The 17,976-nt window shown below is 40.4% G+C and overlaps 1 long non-coding RNA gene across 1 annotated transcript; it reads left to right on the top strand.

Moving 5' to 3' along the window:
• The first annotated feature begins 2,676 nt into the window (after window positions 1-2,676).
• On the top strand, window positions 2,677-8,977 carry LOC129779039 (uncharacterized). Its single transcript, XR_008743553.1, has 4 exons — window positions 2,677-2,693; window positions 8,258-8,350; window positions 8,410-8,532; window positions 8,703-8,977. It is a non-coding gene; the product is annotated as an uncharacterized LOC129779039 (long non-coding RNA).
• The last annotated feature ends 8,999 nt before the right edge of the window (window positions 8,978-17,976 follow it).

The following is a 17,976-nucleotide window of genomic DNA, read 5'->3' on the forward strand; positions in this document are numbered from 1 at the left end:
TAAAGATTCTGAGAAGGGTGGACTTTTCGAGCTGGGACAACTGTTTCAGCATCTTATAGCCGATACCGTGAGGGCCAGTTGACTCATCTTTTACGGAACGTAGAGCGACAGAAAGTTCCTCGATGGTGAAGTTCCGGTTGAGAGGATTATTAGGACGACTCACAGGGATCACAAAGTTGCTGACCGAAGGGATACTCGTTCCATGTCGACGGATGAACTCGGGCTCATATTCGGAGATCGAGGACAATCCCGCGAAACATTCACCGAGCGTGTTCGAAGTATCTACCGGATCGCTGAAGGTTATACCATCCGTTGAATAATGGGGTTGTGTGGCCTTCTCTTCCAATTTTGTGCGTTTACTCTGCGCCAAAGATCCGCAGAGGACTGATTTTCGTTTATATACTCTAGAAAACCAATCTGACTGTCCAACTTCGCCTTCCGGATTAACCGCCGTACTCTGATGTGTTGCGCTCGATACCTGTTCATGGCAGCTTCCTACTGGTAGTCGTTTGGCCGTACGCAGAAACTTTCTCCGCTTCTTGACTTCCCCTTTGATGTCCTCGGACCATCAATGCAGCGCTTTTTTCCCCGGAGTGGTTTTCGTTCTTGGGATGGAGGCTTCCGCCGCCTTCATAATGGTTTTGTTGAAAGTGGCAATGGTGGTTGGGCTGTCTCCAGATATCAAGAAGTCGGAGGATGTTTGAAAAGCTGTCCAGTCAGCTCTTTCGAAGATCCATCTTGGTCTGCGAGTCGTGAGCGGCGGCGAGCCGTTGAAGCTTATGGTTATCGGGTGATGGTCGCTGCCATGAAGGCACCCTAACCTAACTTATCCACCAAGTTGAGACTGGCTGCTGAAATATCAATGGCTGTGTTGCTCGTACCTCTACGGAAAGTGTCAGTGCCGTCATTTAAGACTGAGAGCTCCATCACCTCTAAGAGGTCGGCGATGATATTCCCTCTGACGTCTGGTGTTTGCATTTCCCAGTTGCGGTGATGAGCATTGAAGTTTACAATACACTGAAGTCGTTTTTTACGCGGGTTTTGGAATTTACGCGGATTTCGAAAATTACGCGGCACGTATCAACCGCGCGAAAATTCAATATGCTCATTGATGTGACTTTTCACGAAATAAGTTAGTATTGTATCACTGATTAGTAGCTGAGAAATAAAAGGAGACACAGATATCATGAATGTAGCATGAGAAAAAAACAGTTTATCAGTTGTTGAAATATGGGTTCCATTTTAAACTAACAATTCACTGTTTGTTAGATATTTACACGGATTTTGAAAATTACCTAGTTTATTTTTACGCGGTTTTTGTTTACGCGGAACGTATCCCCCGCGTAAAAAGCGACTGCAATGTATTGTAAACTTCATGCTTGCATACAATTTGTGTCAGATTCATATGTCTAAATGATGTAAATAATGCATATCGATGACCTGAATTCTGATCATGGATTGTCCGATTCGCTAATGTTGGTTTGTCCACATGATTACTATGACAACCGCTTGGCGCGCTGCAGTTTCTTTGTTTTGTGTTGCCCTTCGCGCGATGCAGAAATAAAAATTCTCTGTGTTGGGTTATGCTCACCTTCAAAATACCTAGGAAAAGGCAATATTATGAAGAAAATCTGAATTATGAATGGATCAACATGATGACAGCAAAGTCCAGCAATGAGAAATGCAACATCTACATGAAAATTCGAATTTTTTCATTCAAAAATGGTGATTTCTTAAACCGGACAAACCATGATCATTTTCCGGACAAACCATGCTCATAATTTCCCTTTGCAGAAAATCGTTAAAAAACATTAAAAATAAATAGTTCGAACACCTTATGATATTATTAACAAACTAGGGACTTGGGGCGTTTCAACAAACCTAAAGTCGTCTTGATTACTGTAGGAGATGAGATGAAGACAAGAGAAGAAATGCGAAACAATTGAAATATAGGTATATGTAAATATAAATCGATTACAAAATCGTTGTGTTTCATCTACTCATGATCTATGGTAAAGCTTTGGCTTTGTATGCAAGTGAATTCTTGGATTACCCATACACGCAAGCAATACGTGAGAACATTCCTCCACAAATAAGGAGAGCAAAATAATATAAGAACGAAATGAGAAAAAGCTCTAATCTGTCTCTGTTCCGATCAGCGTTGCCCTATGTCTTATACGATTATCCGGATAATTCGGAAACATTGGCACCATTGGTCCGGAAGAGTATCAGCTAATAAGAATGAGAAAAATGAGCAATTAAAATATCTCTTTGGCTGATGCATGCCACTAATTCGATGGAACGTCAGTCTCTAGAATAAAGTTAGCAGAAACGGTCACTGGAATTCAACGATGCTTAAACGGGAACACGACAATTACATGTGATTTTCATGAAAAAAAATCGATTTGCATTTACTAGTTTCGTGAAAACACTCCAAATCGGACAAACCAAAATCATTTACCCTACACTTGACAAAAAAAAAATAGAGGAACAGAGTTAAAAATCGAAAATTTTAAGCGATTGTTGACATGCTGTAACTTTGTCAATGAATGTCAGATGCGATACATCACTACCAATGATTGGTACATTTTACTATGCGGTACCAGTAACTTTCACGATTGTCATCCCTGGCAACCGCGAAAAAACTATCTGTCATCATTTCAATTTTCGCAGTGCTGATAACAACAATAAAGGTAAGTTATTATGAATCATTTTTAAACATTGCAGTTTAACGTTTGATTTACGGCTTATTATAAAGTGACCAGACGTCCCGCGTTACGCGGGACAGTCCCGCATTTCAACAAAATGTCCCGCGTAAGATTACGTCCCGCGAAACGTCCCGCGTTTGGCAAAAGAAACGAAAATGTCCCGCGATATCAATATATTTCAATATCACAATCTAATCATGTTGATTTTCTTAAATGGATGAACCTCAAAAAAAACAGGAAGTGGGTTATATCTATGGTATAACCGCAAGGGTGACGTAGGACTACCGTTGATTTAGAGATCATTTGTATGAAGTTGAATCTGAATTCATTCTGAATGAATGAATATTTGGAGAACTTCGAAAACGAGAGCGTTACGTTGGAGGCACAAGGTTTTATGCATCCAATATTGGATACGGAAATATCCTACTGATGGGGAAGAATAATCTTCAGAAGCTATCCTGTTGATTGCGATTGATTGAAAAATCACAAAACCTAATGTATTTGGTCACAGTGTTACATGGATAGAAAACATTAAAATAAACTCTTTCATATGAATGTAATTTTAAATTCCCAGAGGAACTGGCTGATTATTTTCAGTAACGATTAGATATTTCAACATTTTCCTCGATACTGGAAGCCCACCAGTGGTTAATGCTAACTCGATAACCATCTGTTAATAGCACTTGATTGAAACATATTTGGTCACAGTGTTACATGGATAGAAAACATTCAAATAAACTCTTTCAGATGAATGTATTTTTAAATTCCTAGAGGAACTGGCAGATTATTTTCCGGATCTTTCTCGATCCAAACGGAAAGAATTCCGTGCGTGTATGTGTGTGTGTGTGTAGCGGCTGCTTCGAGATCTTCCCGGGGAACCGTTTGTAGCATCACTCTCCTCCTGATGGATTCCCTTCAGGCCTAAGGTGCACAAACAGGCTCTTGGTGACACCTTTCATCCGCGCTTTCATGATAAATGAAGAGCTTCACCACAACAACGACAACATGCTCCAATCGCTGTTCAATTAGAACTGAGTGGATTTCCGAGCGGCGCTCGCTTATATACCGATTGGTGATTTCAATAGCCTATTTTGAAAGCAAATTTAAGACTATTGAAACAATATTTTTGGATCAGAAAGTAACAAGTATAGAACGCGTAGACATTTTATCTTTCGAATGAAGTGTTTATCATACCATTTCGTTCAGTTGTTTAGGTGCTATTAACACTCAAAATCTCGGTCTCCGGCGTAACGCTTTCGTTTTCGAAACTTTGATTTTACACCCCGGTATAGAAATGAAAGACGTAGTCCTACGTCAAAAAACTTTTATTTGGCAGACTGTTCAAGAGCGCTTCTAATACATCCTAAGACTAATACGTTGAGCTGGTTTCATCGCACCGACAGTGGGCTTTTTGTGTAGAAAGTGTCAACTGGAAGCGACAGCAACAAAAATGAAAAATGATTTTTATAAAAGTCCCCTATTGATCCGCAGGGACCAACGCGAGTCAAACGAAAAGATCATCTTTGGTTCTCTAGCTCGGTCAGGGCTTAACGTTTTAAATAAGCCGGAAAAACTAGTGTATACTCGACAGGAAGAGGGAGGCTGTTTGATAAGTATCGTGAATGAAGCGCTGGGCGGTCTTACGGAAGTTGGTTGGAACCTCAACCATGGTCGATGAAAAGATGTATGTCGGCGTATTTTTTTACATTTTCGTGGCTTTGGTGGTCGACTGTCTCTCCATTTTGGCCATTCACCCAAAAGTTTTTAACGGTCGCAGCTGGGGAGTGTTGAGAAGGTTGGCGGTCTTCGCGACAATGATTATCTCCAGCCGATCCATCCTCCAGTGATCTTTTGGCATAATGGGCTGATCCCAGGTTCGGCATAAATACCACATCACCTTCGCAACTTCCGGCAATCACTTCGTACTCTATATCTCCCCGTTCACAATATGATTAGAAAGAAGAGCGGCTTGGACATTCGCTTCACATCTGTCAGAGAAGGACCTTCTTCGAGAACTTGGTGTGGATGATATATTCGAAGTCATCGCTTACCTGGGGAACGTAAAGTACCCGATCCCCTGCCATTCGTTAAATTCTAGCATCAAGTACGTCTCGTCTTTCATTATAAGCACGGAAAGAAGTTTTTCACTTCTTTGGCCGGAAAGAGGATTTTCACCAGCACCTCAAGCTACTCCTTCTGGGTGATTGCTTGCTGCTCAGATACGGCCGGTCTCATCTGACGCTTCCACATAAAAATGTCCAGTTTGACCAGATTCTCCTTCACCGTTTGGCCGGTTGCTTCGATGTCCCGGCTTAAGGAGCAGCAGGGATATGATGTTGTAAATACCAGATCGGCTATATCTGGCGGACACAAAGTGCCTCAGGATGTCCAACTCCTTCGCTGTGGGGTGGAGCTTGCAGTATGAAAAAATCATCAAGTTGATTGACAGTGCTGCTGCTGCGAATCAACAGCCTTGAATAATTTTTGTTTTAGGCTTAATAAACGAAAGATTTAAGAAAAAATTCGAGCATTCCATTCGGTAATATTCGTAATTTCTTTTTCAAAGAAAATTGTAGAATTCGAATCGTGCTTGCCAGGCGTAAATGCTCTGATTGAGCGAGTGATTTTCAGGCGCAAACAAAATCTAAACCACCGAAAAATCACAACTGAGTGCCGATACTTAGAAAAAAATAATACATATCAGTTCAGACTCGCTAAACTATGGTATATGTTCCCAAAACTTATATACATAACGTTTTGTTATTTGTGTCCCGCGTTAGACCTCTGACCATCTGGTCACTTTAGCTTATTATTTCATTTCGTTGTTGTATTGTAGGTTTTCACATATGGTCCACTTAATCGCGCAGAGCGCAGAGCAACCGTTTCAGAGTGGTGGTACTTTGTGAAACACCAGTGGAGGTATCGTGCTGGAAATAACCGGCAAAGAGGATGATAACTTGGCCGATAAACACACGCATGATTTGGTGGACCATTCTTTTTCTAAGTTGGTTGAATGTGATAAGTGTCAGCAGCAGTGCGGTGAAAATTAGGTCTCAATCGAAAGAAATGGACGAACGCTCCATCACTTGAATTTGGCTAACCTTGTCAACTGAGATCCGAAAGAGTTCATTGTCAAACGAATGCCATACCTTTTCATTTGAATGTGATGAATGCATTTGGCCGAACGAAAACAAATAATTCATCCTCACAACTTCGACTTTCCGCAATGAAGCATGGAATCGGTTTATTTGCTGTCATATAAGCAGGGCATACACAGAGCAGGCGATGGGAGAGCTTTTTCTAATGACCCTTACTCATGTGTTAGCATCACACATCCACAATAATGCGAGGAGCGTAAGAATGAAAGAAATGAAAAATTCACTCTCGCTAGTTGTTCCTCCGTTTCTTGATGAAAACAAACTAAAGCATCGTAGGGTGTCAATTGAGTGTCGGTCACTAGTTCAATTGATAGGGACAAACGTAAATCTCAAATAAAAGCATGGCAAGCGGCTTGAATGAAGGTGCGGTTATTCAATCGAATGGAAGGGATAGGGATTGTCGTTCGAGTTCAAATGAATGAATTGATTATTTTCAGCACTGGTCAGCAGTACTTGCGGGGCTGATACATCAGGGATTGCTATGTAATCCCTGATGCAGTGTGATCATATAGTGCATCGGCAGTGCCCGGCTACGGGCTTAAACCGTGCGCAGCGAAAATTGACAGTCGAATGCTAGCGTTGACCAGCTGTAGTCAGCAGGTCTTTGGGCTTAGTAGGTCTTTGTGGCCGAGCTGCCGGCGCCGCAGATTGACATAATACTTTGTAACGAGTTCGAACAGAAATCGATGTGCAACTTGAACCTGAATCTGCACAAGCTGTATCGAACGATGCCAACGAACTACGACGAGGTTAACAAACTGCGTGATTCACTCAACGAAAATCTAACTAACACCGATCTGAGCAACTACTCACCGGAGTGTGTAGCCACGGTGAAGAAGTTCTTACAGGAGCTTCCCGATCAGATCATTCCAGTTATGTTTTACGACAAATACGTCGAAGCCTCAAGTAGGATATCCGATACTTGTTTGATATAATTTTTTACCAACTATTCATGCATCTGTCCACACAGAAATGACCAGTGATGCGGTATCGGTTGAACAGCTGCGGTTGCTTATCCAGGATCTGCCAATTTACTACAACATGACGCTCAAGTACATCATGATCCATCTGATACGAATATGCTGAATGCTGTACCAGCGAGGACTGAAAGAGGAACCGTCAATACTGATACAACTGTGGTGCCATATTCTAATGCGTCCTCCTTGGGAGGAAATTGTGTACGTATGCGTGCCAGCCTTGTCTGGCTGACACATGTTAATGCGTTTGTTTATTTTCCCCAGTCAAATCGTATATAACACAGAAAACCACTTGCAAATAATGGAACTGTTGCTCTATAAGCTGGGCTGGAAAGAAAAACTACCAGTATTTCTGTCTGCATGTTTTGACAAAGCGGATTCTCCCAGGCACATTAATTTTGAGCTCTGTGTTAGGGAAACACAGCTCACTGGGAAAAAATACCCCCGACTAGCATGTTTTGACCAAGGCGCTTGTATAAATGTATAACAGGTGAAGCAACATCATCACTTCAATGAGAAGGGGATTACGGTTTGTGGAGCGGGGGTTGTTTGTTTTGTTATTGCTAGGATACGCCATTTTTGCATTTTCACATGCGAGAGTAGTGGATGAACTGGATGAGAATAAAATTCTACAAAATCATCCCGTCTTTTTCACATAAATTCGCGAAAGCCGAACAAAGTAGGCATCGTTCGAATAAGCGTCGCAGCAGTTTGTAGAGAGCCGCCGGCAGCGTTCTGATGCTGTTTGTAAACAATACCGACAGCAATTCCAATATGGCTGAAAGTGCATTTCATATGATTGTTTCACCTGGTATATATAGAGGCGCCTTGGTTTTGACAAAGCATCTTTCCCCAGGCATATTGATTTTGAAATCCGTGTTAGGGAAACACAGCGCGGTGGAAACAAAAATACCCCCGACTTGCATGTATATTTGCAAAGCGGATTACCACAGGTACATCAATTTTGAAGTCTGTGTTGGGGAAACCATAAATCGGGCCAATCATGAAACGCGTTTCATCTACCATTCTTCAACGGCGCTCTCATAAATCACACTTTGACTGGCATCGATATATAAAGATCATCGTTGGAATTTATCGCCCGAAGAGACGAATGAACTCTCAGAGTTTAAAGTCTCTCTAATTCATTACCATTACCATTACCATTTATTGCCGCGGAGTATTTATGGCCACCAGCGACAACGAAGAGGCAGCGATCAAGATTTGTCAGCATCAATTCCGTGTCATTTTTCACCCACCACCCAAATGAGGCACTGTCATTGTCAAATCGTTATATATACCAATTTTTTGGGTCAGTGCAGAAATAAGCATTCAAAGCATTTACCTTCTGAAATTTGGATTGGCCGTTTTCGAATAGTATAATAAACAAAAACTGTCTTTATCTTGATTTTTACAGACTCTCTACTCATCTTGCGTTATAGGATACGTCAAATTTCATCGTCATTGTTTTAAGTCCAAAACTTCTGATTGTGATACAGACTGTCTGAACGTAAGGAATAATAAATGCAAAAAGTCTATTTAATTGAATTCTGATTTTTTTATATACAGCCATCGAACAGGAGCAAAATGATTACATCTCGTTTAGTTGCCGTTTCCCGTAGCGCTCTCATTCCGAGCCGCTGCTACAGTTCGACCAGTGGAGGATTGCCCCAAGTCCGCGTTTCTTTCCCTGTAAGTTTTCTACTAAGAAAAAAAATATTTCTCATGATTCGCGAATATTTATCCGTATTTTTGCTATTTACTTATCTTTTTGCAGTTAAATCTAATTTATTCTGTCGAGATAGTTTAGATTTTTTTCGGGCAAATAATTGTTACGTAATTTTTGCATTGATGTTTTTCAGGAAAAAGTCGTCCACGGTCTTGCTATTTTCTTCGGAGTCTTGGCATACCCAACCTGGGTAGTATCCCACATGCGGGAATATAAGAACCAATCACGGTAAACGGTTTTTTGGCCATGTAAACCGCAGAATTGTTCAACGCTAGAGGTTATGCATTGATTCCATGTATCAGCGGTGCGAGTCGCTACGATCATTCGCATCCAAATAAAACACTGCAAGAGCAAAAGTGTCTAGCTGAAGATGAAATAAAGCAAAAATATAAAAAAATCACTGGTTTGAGCTACGAATATCCGAAAAGTGTAATCGGTCATCGGCTGCTTAGTTCCGCTGGAGCTACAGGAAGAAGAGGTTCGAGTCGGAACCTCCTGATTGTCGGCTTCCAAGAGAACGTACAGTAGAACACACTCGAATTCGTACACCAGGTCTCTCACTACTTTTTTTTACAATCTATGAGCTTTTTGATGTATTCGGTGAAAAAATTCATCCACCCATCAAGTTGTTTTTAAAATCGTTTTTGTTAGAAATTTAATAGCTTCTAACCAGAATTTCTCCGATTCTAAACGACACAAACTGGTGATATCGCCCAGTTACTGATCGAAACAATTTCAATCGAACTCCCAACATCGCTGCATACGACTCAATCTTTGTGTAGAACTCCAACTTCGATGTTTCCACAATCGATTGGCGTTCATCCATCAAAGTCTGCGAAAATCTGTTTCCAATTATTTTCTCCAAAATGCCGCTGTTGAGCGGAGCATGAGAAAGCATCAGGGAAGAAGTTCTACACATTTTCCGACTTTGTAGCATGCGACGAGAAGGCTAACGTACCCGATTGCAACATTGTTGGAGGCGAATGAACTGCAAAGTTTAAAGCCTCTTAAAAACAAAGAAACGAAAGATTGCAACAATTATGGACAGCAACATTTTTTCCAATCCAAAATGCAATTGAAAAAATCCATGTTAACCCCTTTCCGTATTATTCAATACGTCACAAATCAAGTGATTTCACTATACCCATACCTCGCCGGTCATACGGCCGCTGTTTATACGGCATTTGACTATAACGGTCCTCTTCAATTAAACACGTTTTCGATTTACAGCCTAAAGTGATTCACTATAACGTCAAAAAAATAGTTTTGCGATGTCGAGATACAGCTATCCTATGCCAAATCTACATATATAGTGGTTCTCAGATTTTTGTTAAATTTGGTAATGATAATGATAATGCCGTCCGAAATTATCCGATGTAAAGCAAATACTGTTTACGCGAGGATGTTTTGTTTTGTTATAAGATGCGTTTCGATGGAGAATTCAGAAGATTGCAGCTGTTCACCAAATCCGACATTTACCATTCAATCAACACTCAGCTTCAATTCATCCGAAAGAGAAATTGAGCAAATGAAGTAAGTAAAAATCATCAAGATGCTTTGTCCCTTGATTCCTGAAGATGAAGGTCACTATTGGGGAATCCTTGTAATCAACAATTGAATTGATGAGTTTTAACTATTTAGTTACAATCGCTATGTGCAATATGCGAGAACAACAATACTAGGACATTTTTTTCTTTCAAGATGAATTTGATTTTATGAATTAAAATATTTGACGAGACTTTTCAACAGAGCTTCTATGTACATGTTTTGTAATTCTAAAACAAAATTGCTGTTATAAATGTACCACTGCACGGGGGTCGACTAGTTTTGATTAAAATATTTGGCATGACGAGCTTTTCGGAAAAGTGTTTTTTCAAGAAAGAAGGCATGTGATACTCATTTTGCTAAACGTCCATTACGGAGCATATTGACGTAGGACTACGTCTAACCGGAAGATATAGGGGGTGAAATGAAAATCTAGGCACTGAACAAGTAGGAAAAAAAGCAAGATTTGGAACGCTTATAACTCGAGCATTTCTCAATAGATCGCAAAGGTTTTTGCATCAATTGATAGGAAATATATCTACGCATCTATCATTACGAATAACATTTCATTTTTCTTGAGATAAATAATTGAATAAATGTGAAATATCAAGCATTGTCAAAATGCACTATGTGCCCATTTTTGATTGGTCCATTTTGTGCTCCTCAAATCGTACCGACCAAACCGGGCAACCAGAGCAGCAACGAAAAAGAATGAAGCACGATTGTAAAGGAAAAAGAAAAAAAGACGGGTGGGTAATGTCGGGGACATAACCGGAGTGACGTAGGACTATACAAAGGGGACAGCTTTTGTTAAATATATATTTTAAATATATTGTTTTATTTTCTTCTCCTACGTGAATACCTACCTATCTACCTGAAAACTGGATTAGTTTACTGATTACTCTTTATGAATATGTTGATGGTTCTGAAAAAAACCTTTGGTGTTGTGTTTTTGTTATCACTCGATATTCCCATCTTGTTCGGTTAAACCTTTCTGTTTAGCTATTGCGTTTGCCACTCGCCACAGCTTTCACAGTTGGAAAATTTCTTCCCATCCAGCTTGTGACATGTTGTTCAGTAAATTACATTTAATGCGACGTGCCGGAGAAACACTTTGCCACTCACTGAAACTAATTGTTGCCTTGATGAGCGCCGAATCGAAGCTGCTCTGTTCTTGATGCGGGTTTTCTGATTGTCGTGAGCAGCTTTGCAAGCTAACTCGAGCACTCCGACAGCCGAAACTCTATAATCGCTGTTAGGTATACTGGTGCTCCGGCACCAATCCGTTCGGCCTAGTTACCCTTGCGGAGCAATCAGTGAATGCGACCAACTGGGAACTGGAGACCTGCACGGTTCGAGTGAGACTTTGCCTTTCCCTTAACTTGTCCTCCTTTGTTACGTCCACGATGCCGATGCCGTACAACCACACGGGTATACGGTTTGAAAGAAAATAAGATATTTTGTTGGGGTCCGCGTGTTTTATACTCTAGCGGTACACACTCACAGGATAGAGACAAATCGGCAGACTCAGCCAGAGGGGCGAGTCCAACGAGACGAACGAATGAACGTTAAAAGGGAGCGATGGCAGAAAAATACATTCATTACGATTTGTTCGCTCGTTGGATTCACATGCAGGCTAAAAAGGGTCCTTTTCAGGATCACAAAATTATCTTCAATCTAAAGAGTTTATTGTTTTGTTATTACTCGATATCCCCATCTTGTTCGGCTAAACCTTTCTGTTTAGCGATTGCATTTGCCACTCGCCACAGCTTTCACAGTTGGAAAATTTCTTCCCATCCAGCTTGTGACATATTTTACAGTAAATTACATTCAATGGCACGTCGCATTACCACCACTCAGTATCGGATTGGAGGTAATTTTAACCTGTAATTGATCATTTGCGATGACAGTGGTACAGTGTCGACTTTCAACGTGGGGTCATAATATGGACCCCGAACTCTATGTTTACAAAAATGTCCAACTAAATATGTCGCATTACAGGTCCGTCCAATTAGTTAAATGTCGACATAAGTGTAAATTACTGTACTTTCAATCTAGAAACAATTTAAGAATTGGTGAAAATCAATAAGCTCAGAACAACTGCCAAATTCACATACTCATCGGATCCTGGCAAACAAATTATGAAAAAATCAATTTGTGTTTTATTATTATTTTGGATAATGTTTTAGAAAGCATTGAACTGTATTTCCTAAACTCTTTTTTGGAAGGCTTAATGGTCCTGAAAAGCGCCTTGTTTTATGGAATGGTTCCAATTTAGAAAACTTAGTACTCGTGGTTTTAAGAAAAACCATTTCGAACGCCCTCGATGCCGCCTTGTTCTGGTTTTGCCACCAAAGCAGATTGTATAAAGAACAAACTTTTTTCTTCCGCTACCTGCTGTCGTTTTGCGATTGCGTTGCCACTCGCTGCAACTGCCTGTTGTTGTCTTGATGTCCACCGAACCGAATGTGGTCTGTTCTGAATGCGAGTTTTCTTATCGTCGCGAGCAGCTTTTCCACTTCGGCGGCCGAAACTATATAACGCCGGCTAGGTGGACTGATGCACTGATACTAACGCGCTCGGCCTAGCTACCCTTGCGGGGAACTCCAGATCAACACGGTTCGAGCGGGATTTTGCCTTTCCCTTCACTTTTACTCCTTTACCATGTCCAGACATGGCTGCTTGGGTTGATTTGTTGATGTGTTGTGATGCGAACCGATGTGGTGTACGGTTTGAATGAGAATGATCGTTACGGCAGCGGAGCGGGGATTTTTAAGCTGACTGGCTGGCTCGAGAATTACGCATGTGTGAGACTGCGACCAATGTTTCTTTCTTTTTTTCCTTTTTCCTTTCCAATCGTGCTTCATTCTATTTCGCTGCTGCTCTGGTTGCCCGTTTTGGTCGGTACGATTTGAGTAGCACAAAATGGACCAATCAAAAATGGGCACATAGTGCATTTTGACAATGCTCGATATTTCACAATTATTCAATTATTTATCTCAAGAAAAATGAAATGTTATTCGTTATGATAGATGCGTAGATATATTTCCTATCAATTGATGCGAAAACCTTTGCGATCTATTGAGAAATGCTCAAGTTATAAGCGTTTCAAATCTTGCATTTTGACGTAGGACTACGTCTTTCATTTCTATACTGGGGTGTAAGTTCAAAGTTTCGAAAACGAAAGCGTTACGCCAGAGAACGAGATTTTGAGCGTTAATAGCTCCTAAACAACTGAAGGGAATGGTATGATAAACACTTCATTCGAAAGATAAAATGTCTACGCGTTATATGCTTGTTACTTTTTGATCCAACAACTTGTTTCAATAGCCCTAAAATTGCTTTCAAAACAGGCTATTGAAATCACACCAATCGGTATATAAGCGAGTGCCGCTCGGAAATCCACTCAGTTGTGATTGCGCAACGATTGAGGTATGATCGCTGGGATGGATGGATGATTCCCTAACACAGACTTCAAAACCATGGAGCCTGGGGAAATCGACATAGCGAAATAGATGCAAGCTGCGAGTACTTTTGTACTCGCTTGCGTTTCTGGAAATCGGAATGTTTCCCTAACACAGACTTCAAAACCATGGAGCTTGTGGAAATCGACTCAGCAAATTAGATGCAAGTAGCGGGAACATTTGTACTCGTATACGTTTTTGCAAATCGGAATGTTTCCCTAACACAGACTTCAAAAGCTTGAAGTCTGGGGAAATCGACATTGCAAAATAGATGCAAGCTGCGAGTACTTTTGTACTCGCTTGCATTTCTGGAAATCGGAATGTTTCCCTAACACAGATTTCAAAACCATGGAGCCTGAGGAAATCGGCATTGCAAATTAAATGCAAGCAGTGGGAACTTTTGCGTTTTTTGCAAATTGGAATGTTCCCCTAACACGGATTTCAAAAACATGGACCCTGGGGAAATTGGCATTGCAAACGGGTACTTTTGTACTCGCTTGCATTTTTGCAAACCGGAATGTGTTTTCCCAATACAGATTTCGAAACCAAGAAATCGGCATTGCAGATACATTCAAGTCGTTAATACTTTCATACCCCCATGCATTTTTACACTCCGGAATTCGTTATGCTGACACGGTCTACAAAAGCGGGTACAAATGCAACGCTTTGGCTCGATTATTCTAGACTGCATTGGAAGATATTTCTTCATGCCGCCAGCTCACTGAACTACTACGCATACCGCAAAAGCCAAAATGTTGATAACTATTTGCTGCGATAACTACTACCATAATGCATGAATTGACTTAAATTGGGATTTGTTTGCAATTTAATTCGTAAATAGTTTCATCCATTTACTAGTTTAATCAATAATTTAATCAATGCACACAAAAGATAGCTCTGCGCAGTGGCGATATAGTACCCAATGAGGAACATCCGAGGTGGGATTATCGCACAAGTTTCTGAAGGGATGATCGCGAATAGCGAGTGAAGTGATAGCGCTGTGATTCTACCACTAAAATCCTGATTCGTTCTTATCTACACAACACGTAGTTTCGTTTGAAACTTTAGCTGAGAAGTTCCCTTTATGGTGAAAGTGGAGTTTTGTTGATTCACGAGTGATATGAGCGGAAAAGTCATATGACACAATATTGACTCCGAACAAATCATCTGCTGCATACCCGCCATCCTGCTATTCATCGCCGGAGTGCTCATCTATTCATCTATCAATCAAACTGTTACGTTCACCTAATGTTCACTCGATCTGGAAATACTAAGGTACCACTCACACAGACATTCCAACCAATGGGTAAAAATAAACGTACAATACTGATGTCTACCTCCGTGTCTGCCGATGGAAACGCTTTGAAACGCTCCAGAGATGATCTCGATAAAGCTAATGATCATGTGGACACGTTAGACGAACTTCTAAGTCGAATGCGCCAAATGTTTGATGATACTAATACGAAGATAGAAGTCAACATCGAGAGCAGTAAGCGTGAGCTACAGGCGGAGATCGGAATATTGCGAGAGGAAGTACAACAAATCAAAACAGAGTTTTCTTCCGAAGTTAGGCGGTTGAATGACTGTGTCTCTACGATAAGAGATGATGTGCTGGTCAATAAGGAACATATCTTTGTAGTGGAGAGGCGAAACGATTTGTTACTCTCTGGTGTTCCCTTCCAAACGACAGAGAATCTACTGGATTACTTCGAGAAAATTGCATATACTCTTGGATATTGTGAAGAAAACGATCCACAAATTTATGCGAAACGTCTTGCTAGAACTCCGATAGCTGTTGGCGCCACACCCCACATCGTTCTGCAATTTGGTTTCAAATTCGCTCGAGATGATTTTTACAACCGGTATCTATCTTCACGCAACCATTCTCTGTCGCATCTGGGTTTTGATGTCAACAAGAGGATTTATCTCAACGAAAATTTGACCGAGGAGGCCCGCCGTATCAAGACACTGGCTGTTAAACTCAAGAAAGCTGGTAAGCTGTTTTCCGTTTACACACGAGATGGAGTGATTCACGTGAAGTCTACTGCGGGTGCTGCTGTACAGTGAATAAACTCTGTAGATCAATTAGCGGAGAAATAAACCTTTCCTTGTTGCATCATACTTCCTTCCACATATTTCCGTGTATCATTTCCTGCGATATTAGTCCGCTCCTGAAAGTAAATTTTCAAACCTTTCCGAAAAGTTTTTGTTTGCTCCTCCCGATTCTTTCCGTGATTCCATTCCTTATATTTTTCCATGATTTATTCCTTCCTAAAAGTAATGCTGCTCGACGTCTAAATTCCGTTCTTACCTGCTGCTGCTGCTGTTGCTGTTTTTGCTGCTGTTGTTATTTTGCTGCTGTTGCTGTTTCGCGTCTTCGTCTTTGCTGCTGTCGTTATGACTACTGCTAGTGGAACCGCAATTGTAATGAATTTATTTAATGCTACTACTCCATGAATGAATGTAATGTCTCACTAGATCAAGTAGAATCACAAGTTATAATGAAACCAGTGATTCGTTAGGAATGCGTTACTATAGTTTATTTGATAGTTTACATATGAATCTTCACTCAATATTTGATTTCTTTGCTGATTTTCTCTTGTGGGACTGGGTCATGCTGTTTCGTTGTTGTTCGCTGTATACTCTGCTTCCTGATGTCGGTCGATGACGTCAATGCTCCCGCAAATGGTAGTATTGCTTGTATACTTAAAGTGGTTATGAATTGTGCTTTACGTTCTGATAGTCTGAATATTTGCCACATTAACGTCCAAAGTTTGTGCGCACGCAATTTAAGTAAATTTAATGAGTTAAAGTTTATTATACAAGACAGTTAATTGGACATAATTTGTATTTCCGAAACCTGGCTTTCCGATAGCGTGTCTGATAACGTGATTGCTATTGAAGGTTTTAATTTGATTAGGAATGATCGTTTATATAGTCAAGGCGGTGGAATCTGTGTTTATTATAGGAAATGTCTAAATGTAAAAGTGTTATCACATTCTAATTTTCATAGTGGCTTTGAAATCGTTGATAGAACCGAATTGTTCCTTCAAGTTCAGCATAACACATCTAAATTTTTACTAGGCGTTGTCTACAATCCTCCACGTAATGATTGTTCCGAAATTCTATACAATCAGCTAAATGATTTATCACTGTATTATACAGATATTCTCGTGGTTGGAGATTTCAATACTGACTTACGAAATTCTACAACTCATTCGGTTGGGTTAGATAACACTTTGAATGCTTTAGGTTTAAATTGTGTCAGTTATGAACCAATACACTTTTACCCTGGGGGATCCTCACTGATTGACCTGATGTTAACCAATAATACTGATTTCATCTTAAATTTTAACCAGGTATCTGCACCTGGGTTCTCGAAACATGACATTATTTTTTCGTCGATAAATATCTCTCGTAGTGGTACTGCGAACCAGTTACAGTATTATAGTGATTATAATAATATTGACTGAAATGGACTATGTTATGATTCTGAATCCATCGATTGGTCTTTATTATATTCTGTTTCCGACCCCAATGTAGCACTCGATTTTCTCAATCAACGGATTATTGAACTGTATGATTCATATGTACCTTTCAAAGTGTTCAAACCAAAGAAAAATCCTTGGTTTAATAATGAGATTCAAATTGCCATGATTGAACGAAATGTTGCTTATGGATTATGGATTTCTACCAGAAATCCTTCAAATTACAACAATATATATTTCGGCGAGATTGTGTGGCTTGGTTCAGCAGGGGAAATCAGCAAAACTTTTGATTTTCTTTTTTTTTTTAGTTGTTAAGTTAAGATTAGTTAATAGATACTGTAGCTCTTTCATTATGAATTTTAATGGAAATGAAATAGGACCTGGTTGTGGTAAATTAAAAGGTTTCACCTTACTCTACAACAATTACAATAAATAAATAAATAAATAATTGAAGAAATACAATTGATTACTAAGCCAACGGCAGTCCTACGTCAACCTTGCGGTTATTCCATAGGTATAATCCATCCATTGTTTTTTCCTACTTGTTCAGTGCCTAGATTTCCATTTCACCCCCTATATCTTCCGGTTAGACGTAGTCCTACGTCAAAATGAACGAAACATTGGTCGCAGTCTCACACATGTGTAATTCTCGAGCCAGCCAGTCAGCTTAAAAATCCCCGCTCCGCTGCCGTAACGATCATTCTCATTCAAACCGTACACCACATCGGTTCGCATCACAACACATCAACAAACCAACCCAAGCAGCCATGTCTGGACATGGTAAAGGAGGAAAAGTGAAGGGAAAGGCAAAATCCCGCTCGAACCGTGTTGATCTGGAGTTCCCCGCAAGGGTAGCTAGGCCGAGCGCGTTAGTACCAGTGCACCAGTCCACCTAGCCGGCGTTATATAG

This window comes from Toxorhynchites rutilus, chromosome 1, assembly GCF_029784135.1.
Source record: "Toxorhynchites rutilus septentrionalis strain SRP chromosome 1, ASM2978413v1, whole genome shotgun sequence".
Classification (NCBI taxonomy): domain Eukaryota; kingdom Metazoa; phylum Arthropoda; class Insecta; order Diptera; family Culicidae; genus Toxorhynchites; species Toxorhynchites rutilus.